This window comes from Taeniopygia guttata, chromosome 3 (assembly GCF_048771995.1).
Source record: "Taeniopygia guttata chromosome 3, bTaeGut7.mat, whole genome shotgun sequence".
NCBI lineage: Eukaryota > Metazoa > Chordata > Aves > Passeriformes > Estrildidae > Taeniopygia > Taeniopygia guttata.
This window is the reverse complement of record NC_133027.1, coordinates 58,720,616-58,740,350: the sequence shown is the minus strand read 5'-3', so window position 1 is coordinate 58,740,350 and position 19,735 is coordinate 58,720,616. Positions and strand designations below refer to the sequence as shown.

The 19,735-nt window shown below is 39.6% G+C and overlaps 1 protein-coding gene across 6 annotated transcripts in view; it reads right to left on the bottom strand.

Moving 5' to 3' along the window:
• Positions 1–19,211, bottom strand: part of PLEKHG1 (pleckstrin homology and RhoGEF domain containing G1) — a 123,166-nt gene extending 103,955 nt beyond the window's left edge. For 4 of the 6 annotated variants that reach the window (XM_072926935.1, XM_072926934.1, XM_030268006.4 and 1 more), the window contains exons 1-2: positions 18,532–19,211; positions 8,255–8,323 (exon numbers count right to left, since the gene is read on the bottom strand). The gene's annotated coding sequence lies outside the window, so the exon portion shown is untranslated. The other 2 variants (XM_072926933.1, XM_072926932.1) reach the window with 2 other exon arrangements.
• Positions 19,212–19,735: the final 524 nt, after the last annotated feature.

Sequence of the window (19,735 nt, the reverse complement as noted above, 5' to 3'; positions counted from 1 at the left end):
CAGTTATTCACACAAGAGAATTTACTCAAATATCTTTATGTCTCATAAAGATATGGGTAAGACAAAATATGATTTGACAATCTCAAGAAATGTACACCACTCTCATCGCAGTAAGGCTGTTACAGAGGTTCATGAGAATTAGAGTTTCAGGCAGTTAAACTACATCTTGGGAAGCAATTTAGGTACATGGAATGAATAGCAACAGGGATGAAGAGCTGGGGACTCAGTTTATCACATATGCACTGTTGCACCATAAAAGATGAAACACAACAGCACTTGTGTGGGGCTCCTCCAGTCCCCAGAGTAAAAAGCATTCAGGTTTTTTGCCTCTCATCTCTCCTGGCTGGTGGGGGAATCAAATCAAGCTGTTCTCAGGAATGGAGAATAGTAGTAAGCTTCAACCCTTGGAAGACAGTCCTCTCATTCACACAAAAATTACCTAAATTTTACAGTTTCATCCATCTTTTGTTTCCTTTTTCTTTGCTTAGTAACAATACAGAAATTAAGATTTGCCCAAGCATGTTACCACAGGCGTCACTCTGTCTCTTAAAGCCTGCTGGACATCAACAGCCAGCAGATGGTCATTACTCCAGATTCCCCACCCTCCATCATCATTAATTCAGGAGTAAACTCATTTCAATGGGCTAGCCCCAAATCATAAAGAACTCATTGTCCTGACCAAATTAATAGCTTTACATCTTGCATTACCAGATGTGCTTCAGAGACACAGTAACATTTTATATTATAATGTGCTGTTTAAAGTCCACTTCAATGTCATTTCTCATGAATATTGCTGCAAGTCAAACGTGGAACTATGAACCTATTCCCAAAATAAACACAAAAACTCTGTATTTTTGGTTTAGATCCTAGACAGATTTGGCACAAGCATTACTCAATTATCTTGCAACCCACTTGATCAAAAGCTGTCTACTCTGATAGCACAGTCTTTTGAAAGGCTTTACTTCACCCTGAAGATTAATAAACACTGGCACATCCAGTAAAGAGACAGGGACTTACAGTGCCTATTACATAAGTAACACTGTTTAGACCAATCATAATAATAACAGTGACAAATGGGACAAATAAAACTTATAAGAATTTGGAGTAGGTCTTAAATTCACCAGCAAATTTTGATACATGGCAAATGAGGAATGAAAAAGAACACAGGAAATAATTTTTCATGACTTGAGTCAATGTCATATCTGCCATTTTTCAGCAAGTTTGCATTAAAACAATGGAAGACTCTTTTCCATAGGAACAATTTGCAAAAATGAACATCAATAGACTAGAATCAACTAGGAAGCCATCTTTCCCACTTAATGGAAAATAAAAAGTAGAATTTGAAAATAGCCATGTTCCTTGTGAAAAAGAGCTAGAGATCATTGAAGGACTCTAATTCTAAAAGAAAGTATAATTAGAGACAGAGCTTTCCAGAGAGATAGTATTTACTTGAGTTTTAAGTTACATTGTTATTTTTCCACGGAACTGAAACAGGTTTTCTTACAATCCTATACCTGAAAAACTTCTCTTGCTGATAGTTTTGTTGAAAACTGCTTGTGTGAAATGTTGTGTTTTTAATAAATTGTTGTTTTCCAACAAAATATTTTTGTCTGAAAAATTCCTAACTGGCTTGACTTGTAAAATCATTTCTCGAGTGTAACATTTCATCAAGTCCAATGCCTTTCCTTACTTAAAAGAGTGCATTGTGTATTTTAAAAGATATCCACTCACTCTCATAGTGGCAAAAAACAAGCAACATTTGTGTTTAAACCTGGGATGCATGGAGAGCATTTTTCCTAAGAAATCTATTTCTACATAGAAGAAATAAATATAATAACTACAATATTAGGATCTGTTCTATTCTACTTTGAAAACAGGATTAGAATCTACATCTTCAATAAACCTTAATAAATGTAATAATATATAATATAATACATATATATAAAATATATATATAAATATATATAATATATAATAAATATAATATACCTCTATTTGATCACAATCAAAACATATACCTATCTTTCCTAAGTATCTTTACATGTTTAAATTATGTGGTAAGCAAATATCATCCAGGCGGATTTATCCTGGAAGTGCATTTTACATCCATAACTGAAGGAAAGGAGTGAGGGCTGAAATGTCTGTGGTTTGACAAACATAATTCTGGGAGGGGACAAGGGAGAAAGGGAGAAAAATAGGTATTTTCTTATGAAAAGGAAAACAAAGAAAAAGTTATGTCTCTTGTCAAATTCCATACTGGTATAATTTTTAATACAATATAAACTCATTAATCAAGAACATAAGATCATTTGATGTATTGCACCTCCGTAACTGAAGCTAAATATGCAAAGGTTGGGGGTTTTAACGTATTAAATATTTTTTCAAATTCCTACATAACATAACTAATAAAAATATTTACTTTTACAAAGGGTCAAGTGGACAGAACATAATTCTCCCAGAAGGAAACCAGATGTTCAGTTTCTTCAAAGCGATGTCCATACTGATAAAAGCAGTAGCTAATCTTTCTTTTAGAGGTTGAAGGTCTTGTTGAAGTTTCTTTTACTGAAGAGCTATGTATCAAGCTTTAATGAATATCTGTCTCAATGGAAGAAGTATTTTTAATTTCTAATAGGATTTTGGCTTGTGTGTATATTCATCAATGCATATGTACCCAAAGAGCTGTCTGAAAATTTTGTAAACCAATTTATAGTCATGCTCCAGGTCACAGGTTGCATCTTAAACTCATGATAAAAGAAGTCGCATCTGTTCTCAAAGCCAAGATTCCATAATAAAACCATCTTAGCAAACTCCTATATAGTAATTTGAATACATTATGTCTCACAAATGTTAAGTGTTTCTCACAAGAAGTTCAAGTGGTGCAGAATAATCTATCAATGTAGTGCTCAGAATTGTAAAAAGCTCAAATTAACAATATATTATTTTTCTTAATAATGCATTCTTTATAAAGCTCACTATATTAAGAGAACCATAGAATGTAATTTACAAAAACTTGAACAAATAAATTTTGAATGATTCTGTGGGTTTTTCCTGTATTACTTGGCTTTTACTATGATTAATATTTAGCTACACCATAATGCTTGCCAAGAGATGCAAGATAATTCTGAAATCCTATGGAGGTAGGCTAAATGCTTAAAAGGCTTCAGAGACATGAACAGGGTCTCCATCTCACTCAGAAAGCAAAAGGATTACTTAGTTGCTTAAATTACTCTTAGATGAGTCTTTGGGGAAAAAACCCCAGTTTTATCATAGATAGAAGGAAACCCCATCCAATTTAAATTTAAATTTAAATTTGGGGTTATGATAACTGCTTTTTCATCTTCTGAATTCTGTTCTGATCAAGGAATGACTAAAGGTTAACCTGGGACATTAACTGCAGCATGATTCACTTACGGTACCACAAATTTTGTGTTCAGCCACGTGGGTGTGCACCTACAGCACATAATGCGCTCCCACTTCTCCCATCTCTAGTGGTCAGGTGCATCTGTTATTTGAAAAACCTGTTTAACTTAAGGAAGGCTGTAAGCTTCCAGATAAACAGCATCCTATGGATAGAAAATTGCACATCTCAACACACCCTTTGTTAAGGGATCCTCTCCTAAGAGGACAGCATCAAAACAGCTCTTGGGATTGCAAGTGACAAGAAAGGGCTGAAAAAAACCCCAAAATTTATCCAATAACCACCAGAAACCCCCAAGGGCAAGGGCAGCACTAGGCAGTCCCTCGACTTGAGTTAACCAGATGCATCCAAGCCCAACACAAACTGTCAGTTTAAGTAACAATGTGTTTAGGCTGTTTGGGCTGTGCAAAAGCAGAGTAGTGGCACCTTTCTTACAAGAAACAGTGCAATTAATTTCACATCTCTATAATACAAGAGTTAAAAAGAAAAAGTTGTGGAAAAATTATAGCTGGTGTGATGGAATGTACAAGCTGTGATACACTTTGCTACTGAAACTTACTTCACCTAGCTACTTTACTGGCCTCCCTCAGTCCTTTCTCCAGACATTTTTCTTCCCAACCATCAAGTCCCATTCTTCTCTCAGGCCAGACACTTACCAATAGCCCACCATCCATCTGCCTCCAGAACTTCTTTTCCTGTCATCTGTAAAGCCAAGTAAGGAGCTCCATACATGCCCAACTTCCTCTCTGGGAGAGCAGAGGCACACTACAGAGCTCCCCACTTGTTTCCCTTCTGAGAGCTATGCTGCAACACATCAAGCAGTAGATGCTCAAGCAGGACCCAGACAATGGTATCACAGATTTGGAAAGGGCATCTTAGAAATTGTAGTGAAAGCTGTGTGAATGTTTCAGCTTTTGGGTCCTTGGTATGAATGCTATCTTATTTCTCCCCTTCCCCAAAGGAAGCCATTTCCAGCTTGATTTTGGAGTACTAAATCTACAATGCTATAAACTACGAAGACAGGACTCACATGCAACGTACCCAAAGATTTTGTAAGATTGTGTGTGTTTGTGTGTGTGTATGCATGTGTAAAATACACTTGTTTGAAAAGCAAGTTATTTTCTTCCAGTGTGCAATTTGTTTTTCTGCTCTGGCTACACCTGTGATAAAAGAACAGTGTTCCTGTACCCTCTCTATTAACTAATTCTGAACAGGACAAAAAAGAAAAACAACCAACCAAAAACAAAAAAAACCCCAAAAAACAAGTAGTCTTCAAGATAGCTTCACTGCTGTACAGGATGCTCACCAGAAAACAACAGATGTGCTATAATCACTTCTGCCCATTCATTTCCTTTCTGCCAGAAAGAAAGCAGCAGTCATCAATTAAGAATCCCTATCTACAGGACACAAAAGGAAGTATACACTTCTCCTTGGTCACTTGACTGCAACAATAGGAGATGGCAGCGGGAAAGGACTGACTACTCTGAGCAAGTGTGGCAGGGGGAAAGCAGATAGGCGTGAGTGAGCATGTTACTTTGGATTTAAAAAAAAAATATAATAATTTTTGTTCAACACTTTAATATGCAAATGTTTAAAAATTAAATCACATAGTCTACAAGTTATACAAAACCCTAATTATATAATTTCTGATTTTTTTCAGACAATTCATTTACTCCTTTTCACAGCAGAAAATCCCAAACATGGGAACTGACAAGAAAATTAAGCAGCCTCTCTCTGGAAAAGCTGCTTTATCTATTAACAAAGGCTTTCTGAAACAGTCATCACAATTTTTATAAAAACATTATTCTAAATGTACTAGGTACATAGAATTTCAACACATCACTAGCATAAATCATTTGGATTAGCATTTTTTAAGAAGTCTAGTCAGATCTGGGAATCCTTCCATTAAAGATTACATTTGCTGGTCAGCTTCATCGCTCTGAAATAGAATGACAGCTTTCATAAAACTGCCAACAACAGAAAACCCTAGAGATGGGCTTTATATTATGTCTGTTCCACAACTGTAGTCAGCCACAAAGGGTTTGCAGGAAACTTATTAAAAACGTGAGCCACAATTAAGGTATTAGGCCCTAATCTAGCATGCTAAATTAAACCCCAAATATTCCCATGGACACTAATGCAACTGCTCTAAGAGCTTGGTAGGCATTTCTCACAATAGGAAAGCTTTTACAGGCCTTCATATTGCAACTGAACCTTTGTTTTCACTCTGTACCTCTGCTTCATTGCATACCAAAAATAGACCCAACTTACAGAAAAGCTCATACGTGGGCACAGGATCATTCCTCTCCACCCCCAAACAGATTTGCAAGCCCTCACACCACTAAAGGCATGACCTAAACAAAGCATTCAGTGATGCATAAATGCTCAAGGAATTTTTTTAAAGTATTGAATTCTAGCATAAACACACTGCATATTAAAAGTCACATGGAATTCTCAGAATAAAGTATATTGATCTAATGTATGCTTCTGTGCTACATGTTATGATTTAATAGATGCTGAAGCCCATTTTAATCTTTCTAAAGATATTCTGACCACCAAATTATTGAAACAAATAAAAACAAAAAATATTGTTATATAAGTCAAATGGATAATAGCAAAATAGAAACTAATTTCATAAAACATTTTCCCCCACTACCCCCAAAAGTTTTTCAGAATAAAAATATTCTTAGATGTTCCAGATTTAACCCTGACATGTAAAGCAAATTCGGCAAAATTACCAGTGGTTATTTGGTAAGATTCAACATCTGTGCCTCAAAGCTGTATCTGCCTAAACCATTAAGCTCCTAATTTTATGGAACACCAGTGCTCATATTTTGTGTTCCTTCCTTTTCCCACAAAATTAATTCCTTACAATATGCACTTTATCTAGTCCTTGAATGCCTTATCCCCTTAGTTGGTATATTCCCACACACTCCAGTTTTGTTGACACAACAATTTTTTTAAGTACTTCACAGTGAATGCTTGTCTGCCAGGGATCCCAAAGAATCCTAGGAAATCCTCTGCATCTTAGGCCACAGGCAGAATTCATGTTATCTCTGCTTTCAGAAAAGAGGTTATTTGAGTCTGCTGGTCTGGTTAGCTTTTCTGTTCATCATGAACACACAGTAAAACCACTGCAACTCAAAACCAAGCCCAAGCAGCACACATTAAATGAAATGGAGATCAGGGAAGGAGGAGAGTTTGTGCAAATAATTCACTCTAAGGTCACTAGGCAAATACTTTGCATGCATTTGGATATGCACAAACTTCAAGCTAAATAAATAAAATTATTTCCTGTGTGGAAGATGGGAATGTACAGCCCCTCCACACTTGCGGATGAAAAAATATGCTAGTAATTAACTATCAGCAAATAACACAGAGAACTAGTGTACTGAATTTAGGTCATGCCAATTACTTTTCTCTAATGCATGTTAAAACATGTAACCTTATTCAAATCTTGCTATTTTTGAAAAAGGCTGAAGAGGAATTTCTGGTCTTTCCTCTTGCAGTCTCCACAAAACTTTTTTCTTCTTACAGAGACTGTTCTCCCTTGGATCCAAAGGAAAGCAAGATCTCACTAATGTTTGTCAGATGTAAGCTTCAATCTAATGGTACACAGTCCTGCAAGTGTCTCTCTATTACAGTTATGCAATCTCAAAGCATTAGAGTCTAAATAAAGTTGCCATTCTTCTAAAATTTCATAAACATTTGAACAAAATTGAATCATAAATACATACTAAAAAATTATATTACAAGCCCCACTATCAGTAAGGTAAATAAATAAATATTATTAATTAGTGGTCTAATATAGCATATTAGTATTCCCTCTACAGGTCACAGAAGCCAGAGGGGCAATTAACATAATGCACCTCTGGGTTTTTTTATTATAAACTTATTTATGCTGCACTGGTTTCAACATTAGCACTGGAAGGAGTAAAGTAGATTACCTATAAGGCATCAAGTTTTTCCAAATAGCAGCGTCTGAGTTGTTAGCCACTGAACGTCTGCTTTTTTCAGAGAGAAGAAAAGATTCCTTTAGGTTGGCACCAGGAATCTTTCTTGTTGGAGAGAAGGAGAAAGGGATCTTGCCTAAAGTGCTCTTATTTGATATTTTTCTGTAGAGTCTCCTTCCAGCCCTATTGTGAAGTTTTCTGGAATGTCAATTTGCTTCAGATAATCAAATGAGTGAAATCAGTTATTGCAATCAGGTTACATTTCCACGGCATGTAAATCTGCTTTTCATATGTTCCGAAGTTCCCTAGATGCTCCAAGACTGCCAGGCAGTGAGATTATATAAACAAAATTAAATTACTTTAAAAATAAGCTAAAATGACATACCTAACATAGGAAATCTCAGGAGAAAAAAATTGTCCTTGATCTCTCCACCCCCATAGGGAGACCATTATTGTTTCTCCATGAAAGTGGCACTTTCTCTTCCAAAGAGAGAGACTCAAACAACCAATCAAAATTTCAGCTACAGATCTTCAGCAAAACCTCAGTTCCAGAAATAAAGGCTAACACTGAATAGTTAATCTCCCCTAACTGCTTAGGTGCCTCCCCAGAATTGAATTTAATTAGCATAAAACCCCAGTGTGCACATGAGGAACACCCTCTCCCCTGGCTAACCAACACACCAGGAGGCCCTTTCAGCACAGTGACCTACTGTGGGTTGGGATACTAAGTAGCCTCATAGTTAACCTGAGGCACATTCACCATATGTGAACGGTAATCCTCTCAGTCAGAGGTGCACCAAACATCATCTCATATTTAAAGTTAAAAAAAAAAAAAAAAAGAAGTTAAAATAATAGTTAAAAAATTACCTGGTAGAGTACTCACCAAATATATTGCTGTTAGGCTGGGCAAAATGGAGTCACTTTTCCTCTCCTCCGTTGAGTCTCTGTCATTCTGCAGAAAGGAGGATGGAAAATATGGAATTAGAGAAAGGATAAAAGGGAGCTCAGCTGCACAGCCCAGCAGGGGTCTAGGCACACCTCGGTTTATTCCCTCTAAGTCACGCTCACCATACGTACGCCTCCCATTCTGTCCCAAAGAGCAGCTGAATAAAACATAGCACAGGCTGAATCCAGTTCAGACAAGCAAAGGAGTCAGATTTTGAATAGGAATTAGACACTAATGTGATTCTGAAAATCCCATTAAGAACCTTTACCACCTCTGCCTACCTAGATATCTTTAAAAATCTGGATCAGACTGCTTGCCTATGGTTGTGTCGTGTGCCTGTGCTGAAGCAAGGAAGTACTACTGGGTTCCCAAGCTCTAAACCCCAAGCGCTTCAGACCACACTCCTTCTGGAAATTGTTAGAGATTATTTTCAACTTAATTATTTTTAATGCCTGGAAACCTCTATCCAAATGAGCCCTCACTTCCCTGGTAAGCAACATCAGTGGCCTAAAAAGTACATCAGAGACATGGTCACTGCGATCTACATGGTACCTCCATCAAATCTAGGTATTTTCACAAGGTCAACAGAGCATGATAAATAACCAAACAAAAAATAGTTCTTCTCCTACCACTTCACAAAACCCAGCTATTTAGATAGAGCTGCACTGCAATTCTTTCTCACAAAATTTATTAGCCTGCTTTGAAGCCTAAAAATGGAGGATTTTAATTTAACAAGGGAAAGAACTCATTCCCTCTGCTAAACTTGTAACTCCTCCCAGCCTCAGCAGAATATCAACTGGAACTGAACACAGATACCTTTTTTATTATTTTCATTTCTCTAAGACACTGCTTTACATTTCCATTTTCTAGAGTATCCAACATTAATTCACCTCTCCTTCTGTGCTATTTTTGTGCCATGGACTGAGCCAAAGGTGACAGTGAAGAATCCACAGAAACGAACATCAAATGTTCCTGTTCTGAACTTGCAAGAAACTATTTAATATCTTTCTTCATTTTTTATATAATCATAAGGCCTGTTTATATACTTGAAGTGGAAACAGTGCACATTCAGCTGCAATTGATTTCCTGTATGGCAAAATACCTCAGGCATTCAGCTGGCTGGGAACACTGTGGAGGCCTCTTACCATCATCGTTTTTTTGAGGAAGCTCTGCCCAATGCTTGTTCTTATGCCAGAATAAATGAGAGACCCTGCTAAGTGTCCAAGTTAATTTGGTCTAGCTGAACCAAATCATAACCAGGCAAAATTTTACATTTCAAAAACCCATTTCAACAATACTGGTCTATTTTTAACTTCAACAGTAATGCCACCAATTCAATCTTGCTAATGGGGCATAATGCTCATCTACAAATGAAAAGATTTTTAAATACAAAACCTAATCCATCTGAAATTTTATTTTAATAAAATATCAATATATTTGCCTTCTCCATGCTATCTTTGTAGCAATAAATGAACAGGCAATTTCACAGACTAAAAGAGTATATTTTTTCTTTTGATATCAATGAGTGACAACTACAGCAATAATTTTAGTTACTTCACTTAATTTTTCCTTTTAATAACTGAAGACACAGAGTAGTCTCCACTAACATTTCTAGGAATCTGAAGAAGACTACATGAGTAGTCTCACCAAGTTCCTGTGATCAGACCATAATAGCTGCAACATTCAAATGCCCAACCACCTGACTGTACTTCAGATTGTAAATTAAGCAAAATAGAAATGCAAATTGACCTATAATTACCATCCTACTTTCCACTTATCATGGAAGTTTCCCTAGCCTTAAATCCTCCAGAGTCAAAGGACACAATTTCAACTGCTTGAGAACCCAGTTTCTTTAAGAATCCTAGAAAAAAACTGAACTGACTGACAATAAACCATATATATATATATATAAAATATACATTATATATAAATGAATGAAAATCAGGAATCTAGATAACCCTGAAAAACCCTAAACTTTTACTGGGGCTGTCTTGTTTGACAGTAGTTTCATCAATAACAGTTTCTTTATTCTAGGGTAAAATTATTTGCCAAAAGCTGAGATATTTTCTAACCCCCAGTGGATACAATGGCCTTTCAAACCCCGAGACAGGGTCTTATAGTCACATCCAAATTGACTAAAGTACAAGCTCTTGGATGCTACAGAATGTTCTATCAGCCTTCTTTAACTTTCCCAAGAAGGTTTTCTACAGATTTTATAATCCTCACACTATAGAACAGGACAATCTGTAAGGAAAATGAATTTTTCATCCTGTGAAATATTTTTCAGTAAGAGGATGGGTGCTTTACTTTATCCCTTAGGAGTCTTTGAGATTATCTTTACCTCAGTTTTCCTTAAAAGTGTAAATGACACATAACCCTTGTGTCCTACACACTCTCTCAATGTGGTGAAAGCCAACATTATGACTTCAGTCCAGTTATCGAGTTCCCTCAAATCATGGGGTCTGAGCTTTGAAATCTCTCCTTTTAAAGAATTTCCTTATGCTGTTTTAGCTAGGCTAAAAGACCACAGTAAGCCAGAGCCATCCAACTACTTGTAATTGTGTTCCACAAACTTACAGGTGGGAATTTGCTTCAATTTAAAATAGGATATCAAGACATTCATTCCATTCATTGACATTCCTGATCTCACCTAGTCCTGAACCACAGCTTACATCCATACAACTCTATCCTTACAACTTTGGTTATATTGTGTATTGGACATAATAAAATTGTAACAACACATACTGTAGCATTTTAAAACAAATGCTCTTGCCAAACAATTCCACATACTGACCTTCTAAGAAAAGCTCAGAATAAAATTCTTTGTAGATGTTCCCCATGTGGTAGACAGCAAACCATTGTGCAAGTTTAATCACCAGTGAGGAGGACTAAAGTAAAAATTTATTTGATATGACTTTTACTGAGCTACGTGCCAGTTCCTAAAGCCCAACTTTTTTGGTTGAGGAATGCAGTTTGCTGTTAAGAGGAAGGCCACATACTGTAGCACCTTCTCACTGCACGATATAACCAATTAACAGACGGAAAATATGCCACATCCCAAGCAAACGGATTTATTCCACATGCAATCAGCTGAGAGCTTTCCCAGACATATTAAGCTAATTTCATGGGCTAAGTTCATGCAGCACTCCTGGAGTTTCTGTCACTCTACCCATTCACAACAGTGAACAGTACAAAGGTGAGTTGCATGACAAGGTCAACAGATGAATGAGTCTTTGCCAGAACTCCTCCAGACCATCCCTGCTATGACCTCAAACTGTCCCCAGGAAAGAAGTCAGCATTGGGCAATTATGGGCATAGACAAGTAACAGTGATCCAGATACTGGAACTAATCACCCCCTGATGTGACTCAATATTTATAATCAACAAATAAAAGCAACCCAGTACATTTTCCTGAAAACATCAGAAGATGGACATCACTGATCCTCTATTAAATATTGAAAGAACTCTTTGTGCAACACTGATGTTGATTTAAAGAGCAAAAGGGAAAAAAAACCCCATAACATTTAGTGGGCAGACTCTTTATTGCTACAAGATAGCAGCAACGAAGAAGCATGCAGATTGCCCTAGCATCCAGACCCCTGTGGAAGGTCCAAGAGCTGCATGATGCACACAGCCAGGGTGGGCAGGTGCATCTATCAGGTATGTATGTCAGCACTGTCCCCTTGAGATGAAAGAGACTCACAAGCAACAGATCTTTAGTGACAAAGGCTGATGACCAGCTTTTCTTCTGAAGAGAGCAAATGAGATAATAATGGGTTTATATTTTTTCAGAATTCTTCCTTGAAAAGCAGCCACAGCCCCTATCCTATCCAAACAGCATGCAGTGGTGTCTGGGAGAAAACCTTTCTCCTCCATACCCTACCTGTGCATATCGCATCAATGCTTCACCAAAACAGGGCAGGAAAAAAAAATCACCTATTCTCCTTGCTTTGACCTTGTGGAAGTCTGAGTCAGCACCTATTCAGTGCTTTGGATGAACAAACTGCTTTAAAGGGGCCTGAGGAGTGCAAGAGCCAAATCTGTATTTCAGAACAAAGGTTTATCAGCAGGATCCTCTGCTGCAAGGTTGCAGAACGAATCTCTTCAATGTCGTTCCTTTTGGATCTGCAGTGTGCATGGCAGCAGCAGGACAACCTAGGTCTAAGATGAAGAACACAAGTGACACCGTCAGCGTGCACAGCCATGAGTGAGGAAGCACACCTGTGTTGGGAACACATTGCCAAGGAGAGCGCTGCTGCAGGTGAAGTGGCAAAGTGCAAACTGCAGTAACTGAGATCACCAGGATGAGTCAGCAGGAAGATCAGCTCTAAAATCTGCCCAGCACAGCTTGTGCCTTAGCAAACCACTCTGTCCTTCACACCAAGAGAAAAGTGTGGTTTTCTTAGTGCTCTGGTCTGCACTTCCCTCTGGCAGGCTTTAAGAAAATGGAAAAAAAAATCCTGAAAAAAACATCTGCAGAAACCTGTCCTTTGCCCCTGAGAAATTTGCCTAGCACTGACTCTCCTAGCACAGGTATCTCCAATACCAATTTAGGAACCATGTAATCTAAAGCAGTGGAGGAGCACAAGTATGCCAAGATACTGCCCTGTATATCAGAAAGAAACCTTGGAGATTAAATGGTCATTAATGCCCTCAGAAATTACTTACTTTCACATAATAACAGACCACAGTATTCTGGAGTGGCCTACTGAAACATCTACACTGTGTGAGGGAAGGCAAACTATCTCTCCAAATTCAATAATGGTTTATTGTTAAATACATCTCTATCTACCATTCAAATAGGCTGACTGCTCTACAAGCACCTGAAGGTGATGTGACAAGAACTGTGGTGTCATCATTCAGACACTGAGGTGTGACTCCTCTCTGAGCAGCCTCATGAGACATGTTATCAGGATAGTGAGAAGGAATGGGAAAGTAAACAGTGAGAAAGCTTCATAAGCACCTGAGTATGAAGCACGTTCATCTTGGCAGCACCAATAATGCTTGTAAGCCAAACCCAAGTTTCTGCTATTAACTTGGTTTCAGTTTAAAACAATAAGTGGAAAGCTCTGTGCATGCTGAAGTGATAAAGACCACTGAACGTGCAAATAAGTAGTTCTTCTTCTCACCTGTTTTCAAAATTATTTACAAAGAAGGAACTATCATTTTTCCCCCATATCAGACATCAAGGACACAAAGCACTATGTTACTTTATACTGAAGCTCCACAGATCAGTGGCAGCAGCAGAAAGCAAGCTGCTCTGTCTCTGCCTTTCTGAAACGTGTTGGGACCTCAGCTATGGAGCTGGACTCATTGGAGTAGGCAATGCAATCACAGAAAAAGAAACAAAGACAAAAAGAAAACCCCCAAACAACACATTGTTTCTGGTATGTAGAAATCACAATGAAGCTGCAGGAGACAGTGTATCTAATCTTAGGGGACATACATGAGAGTAAACATTTTCTAAATACTTCAACAAACCAGAGTTTACAGGAGGTTAGGGATGAAAACTTGCCTGTGTTTACAGATAACTTTGCATAACACAAGGGGAAGTATGGGAGAAAGTACAAGCACCAGAGTCTATGCACTAAATCTAGGAGCTAGAGACTCCTTATGTGGGCTAATTAAAAGTCAGAAGCTGACCTTGAAGCCCACACCTAGATGACAATGCTGGAAGATGTCAGCCATGACCATGAAAAGAAACTGGCTGTTACACTGTCCCCGATACCGCTCCTTATGATAACCCAAACAGCCATGTTCTTCCCAAGGTTTTCTCTCCAATGGCTGTGAGCAAGCAAATGAGCAGGTGATTCAATCACTGTACCCATGACACACTTTTTATCTCTGCTCTGTACTTCCAGTGAAAGGAAGCACAAATCTTATCAGGAGAAAACAGTAGCTGAATGATACTAATGCTTGGAGCATGATCCTGAAACAGCTGAATGGATATGAAGGTTCAAATATTTAAATGTTAACATTCATTAAGTTTGGTTTTAAAACAGCTGGGCAGGGCTCACATGCAAGTTTCTACAGAATGTATGCTTACAGGAAGAGCCTTGGCACCACTTGCAGTATGAAACTCAGAGCAGGCAAGCAAGACTTAAAGGATACAAAATTAATTAGCACTGCTTCAGTTTAAAGTTTACATGGAAACTGCTGCCAACCTAATTTATACCTGTTCACTACACTTTAAAAAAAACACATGCAGCCTCCACTAGAATAATCATCGTGGTCCCATAGAACATTGGGAAGCAGAACTAGTGGGGCTCATGTTGAGGAAGGAAGAAAAGAATCAAGTTAAATAAATGAAGTCACTCTTACAGATAAATTTTCAAAGTGTCACCTTGCTTTGTATTTTCACAGCAATGCTCTGCATTGTGATTAGTGAAAACACAGGTAGTGACCACTCCCACATGCAGGTACTTCAGTAGGTGCCCCAGTCAAGAGATGACAGTGGGTTTAGGAGTTTGTAACATGGCTTAGACTGCTTCTTTCAGGCCTCCTTGCTATGTGTAAGTAGTTTTTGCAACTATTATCTTCCCCAGTCCTCCTTGACTAGGCCCCTTTCTTTTCCTGTATTTGTAATCAAGTTCACAGTTAAACTTAATTCAGGCCAAGTTCATATGAACTCAACTTTTGGTGAATCAGGCTAGACTAACCTATTTGATACAACAACCATAACAGAAAAAAAAATATATATCCTTAACATTATTTGAGAGACACTACTTTAAACACTAAGAGATAGTTTGTCATGCACTTTTTTTAAATTAATGAATACTAACAGGCTATACTGATACTTTTATACTTTTCGTTATTATTCAATCTGTTCAGATTCATCTCTTGTATCCTTAGACATGTATATAAAAGACTTACTTTTGTAGGTAAGTAAAAGTACTTACTGTAAGTAGAAGTACTTACAGTTGTACCTGTTGCCACTGCACTAAGATTTACTTTACTCTTCATTCCCTTTACTCCTGTTCCCAGGCCAGTTTTGTGGTTTCACCACTCGCTGTAGTGTGTGAGGCTTTTCTAAAGTGGAGGGGAAATCTAGGCTCCACATCCTTTGCATTCTAAGTTTACAACAATAACACTTTCTTCCACTTTTTTTTTCCTCATTGACAGTCCTACTAGCTACAAGTTTTTATGTGAATGCAAAAGAAAATGCACATCAGATTGATTCCTTCGTTCTAATTTATAAATGACACAGCTTTATATATATCTAATCTGAGAAACTCTTCTAAATGGAGCCTGAAAATGGCTCCCTTCATCAGCTTGGATGTTCCTATTATTTCCTGACCCAGCACATCTGACCCTATGGAGATTGGGTACATGACAGGGCCACGCTGCCACCCAGAAATGTGGTTCCTCTTCTTCATAACCCCATGCTCCCAAGACCAAGAGCTGCAGCTCTCGCTTGGCTGGTAGAAACTTAGTGATGCCCAGCAATTACTGGAATGGCAACCAAGCATGAAGAAAATGAATAAATATATAAAAATCAACAGTTGACTGAGTCTTTGGTATACTTTAACAACTATGCTAAGTATCTGTTAAAATATTGCTATTTTGGATTTCTTAAAAAATTAAGAATAAAATAAAAAAGCTCCATCCATTCTGTAGCATCCTTCCTTAAGAATTGCTCTGGTTGATCTCAAAAATACTGACCAGAGCCTAAAAGTTGTATGGATGATGCTACTACAAAGCAAGATAAAATGACAGAAGTCAATGTCAAATTACAGTTCTGTTAGTGTTTTATGGTTACAGAAACAGACCATCTTTGCACTGCTGAGTTTGCATTCAAAGACAATAAAGCACAACTTCAAGTAAATGCCTTTGTCAGTTGCTACAGCCCTATCTGGTTAGCAGGGCTTTAAAAAGCCTTTCCTGAATGGGAGCCAAGGAATCACAACTGTATGAAAGGCAGAGGACAACAGGTATACAACAACCCAAGCCAAATAAATGCACACAAGGAGGCTTTCAAGCATGCATACTGCTCCAAATAACTTCACAAAAATACTATCACCCATGCCACATGAAAGACTGTGTCAGTAAAAGGTTTAAAAACCAACCTACACATTAGGAAAAAGTACCCAAACTCACTACTTGCTACTTATTAGAAAAGTTAGCAGGTATTTTCACTTCCCTTCTAGGGAACAACAACGGTTTAAAATAAAATAATAAAAGAAAACTACAAAAAATCCCAAAACACAACCCCATTAAAAAAAACTACCTAGACAAAAACACCCCACTTCCACACAGGAAGGTACCAAGTGTCCAGTTAGCTCTAAACCCTTTCTACCTTTTTCCATGGCCTCACAATCAAACACTTTAGCCTCAAAGTACGCCTCTAGACAGTTAATTTGTAGTCTCACATCCTGCCCAAGGAAGAAGAACACATTAGCAGATGTCCTGAAATGATGAGAGCTGCCAACAAACTAGGTTCACTACTTGAAGATTTCCACTTAAAAATCAAGTCAATGCTGTCTTTGCAAGATGTTATCAAGTAAGACTATAAATTACAAACTTATTTGGCTACACACCTACTTTTTTTCCTTTCTCTTTTTCTTTGGAAAACCAAGAGTAAAACAGCAAGAAAAATAACACCTTAACACCTAGTGTTAGAATCATTGCATGCCTTTGCAGAGATGCACTAAGTTGTGTGGTCACAGGTCGATGTTGTTTGCTTAAGGCTCTCTAGATCTGTGAGAAACAGCCAGCATTCCTGTAAATGAACACATTTAAAACTGAACCTTTTATCAGAGTGTTTTGCACTATTTCTAGCTTGCCAACTGAGAACACAGAGCAGAAGTAGAGTCCAAATTTAATAGCTAAGCATCTGCATGGGCACGAGAACAATACCAATATTCATTAAGAGGCCAATCTCAAACTGCCTTCTCATATTTTCGAGACAAGCACTCTATTAATACATTTCCTAACCTTAGCATAACTCTTATGTTTTCATCCCAAAGCACCCACACACACACTGGTGAAGAGTTCCCAAAATTATGACAACTACGTGCCCTACACACACCGAGTGAAAAAAAAAACAACCCCAAAATAAATCTCAAGGAAGCTATATATTGTGCCATGCCAACCACAGTGAATTGTACAGCCAGGAGTTGCTACAGCCAGATTTAGCTTCACACAAGCCAACAGGATTCCTTTATAAATTTAGCTAGAGGCACGGGCAACAAACGCTTGTGGAAATTTGAACCACAATTCTCCAGCAGCAAAGACTGCTCCCTCCAAGAATGAAAGAGTAGCAAAAGATGACTATTAGTAAGCTCTTATTACACAGCTTTCAAAACACCTATAAGTCATCAGGATCTCTAGGCAGAGTTATTAAACTGCTGAAGTACCAGTGAACATTGAAAGAAAAAAGGAAGGCCACAGCTCTTTCTGCATCTGCCAATTAATAATCAAAGGAGGAAAAAAGCCAACTAAAGAGAGACCGCATTGGAAACCAGCTGAACGTTCATCTAAGTTTGTTTCAGGTCCTTTTCTCTCAGACTTGGAGCAGTGTGGCTTGTGAAGAAAGAAGGAAACGAGTCCCTCAGGTCTCTCAGTGCTAACTGAAGGATGAGATCTGAAAGGCTTCTCCTTCAGCCAAAGGGACTGGGACACACGACCCGCAAAGCAGGGAAAAGATGAGTGCAGGATATGTGGAAATGCATGCAGGGTCCTATAGGGCAGCTCTGCCCCACTGCCTCTCCACAGAATCAAAGCTCCTGCTACTTAACAATAGATCAATCATATTTTTAAACCTCTTTAGGCCATACTTACCACAATCCCATTAAATTTAAAACATTTTTTAAAAAAATAGAGGATGGGTTTGGGGGGCTTGTTAAAGCATCCCCACAAACCCTGAGGCCCTATGGAATTTTATCATATTTTAAAAGCAGCACCTTCTCCCTCGCCGAAGAAACTCAATGAAGCCGCCAGGCTGGGGCTCGGCCAGGCTACCCCGGGCTCCGGCGGAGCACAAAGCGCCGCGGCAGCCGCGGTGGGAGCCGGCGCTCGGTGCCCGCGGCGGCAGCGGCGGCGCGCACAAAGGCTGCGCTCAGAACGCCCGCTCCGCTGCGCAGCCCCGGCGCGGCTTCGGGGGCTGCGGGACACCGGGTACCGCCCCGCCCCAACCGAGCCGAGCCGAGCCGAGCCGGGAGCCGCCGCCCCCTCCCCGGCGCGCCCCGCCGAACAAAGCCCCCGGCAGCGCTCACCGGCAGCCTCTCGCCGTCTTCTGCCCTCGCCCACCGCTCCTCCTCCCGCTGAAAATCCCGGCGCAGGGGTGCGGGCCGGAGTGCGGGAGGTCACCCCGCTCCGCAGCCCATTCAGCGGCGCCGGCCGTGTGTCCCCCTCGCAGCGCCCGCGGCCGCGCCCCGGCTCGCTCCGTGCGCTCCGGCTCCGGGCAGCGCTTATTCTCCAAACTTCCTCCTCCTCCCGGCCGGGCAGAGGAGTCTGTGAAACTCCCCTCCTCCATGCAGCTCCCGCAGCCCAGCCGCTGCCTCAGCCCCTCCCCGGGGAGGCCTGGCCCGGCTCTGGGCTGGTGCTTGCTCTGCTCTTCTTCCCCTCCCTACTCCGCCGCCCCCCAGCCCCCGAGGCTGGGAAAGGGGGGGAAAAGAGATTAACCACTCGGATTTGTCTCTGGAACGGAGCCAAAGAGAGCAGTCGGATTACAGCCCCGGGAAAAAGAAGGGAGGAAAAGCGAATGGGGGATAAAAAAAATGAAAGGGAAGAAAAAAAAATCCGCTACTGTTTTCAGGGAGGGAAAAGTGCCGGGCTCTCCTGCCCTCCCCCGTGTGTCAGGTCACAGCCTCTCCACCCGGCTGCGAGCTACATCCCCGCCTCGCCGAGCTGCCCACCGGCTCCTCTCCGCCACCACAGGTCTGAAATTCAACTCACAAGTCTGAGAGAGCTTCTGTAAATGAGTTGCCAAATTGCCAAAATGTGAAGGGGGCAAGTCCACCACGAAATGAAGACCTGTAAAAAGCAAATTCCAAGAGGTTCTAGATAGAGAGTACACCTGCCTCGTGGCAGGCTGCTGGGTCATCTTCTTTGGAAAGGTGAGTTTAAAGTTACACGACATTAAAAAAGAATACAGTAAAAAGACACACAAAAGAGAAAAAAAAAACAAAACTGGCTGAAATAAAGCCTGAATTCTTCATGCGTGTTCAGTGCTCTTTATTCCTCTGAGCCCTAAAAAAATCCTTCGTTTCCTGTAAAACTTCATTCCGTGTTTCACATTTAGTAAAGCTGTATTGCTTTTGTTCCATAACAGTTTCTCCCTCTACTCATGGTAATGTACAGAATGTGGAATGCAAGGAAAATTGTGAGGTTAGAACAGCTCATACTTTTCAGATGTCAAAACAAGTAATTACAGCAGTAATTCAGAAAAGCAGGAAGTTTCAGTGTTTGCCCTCATCG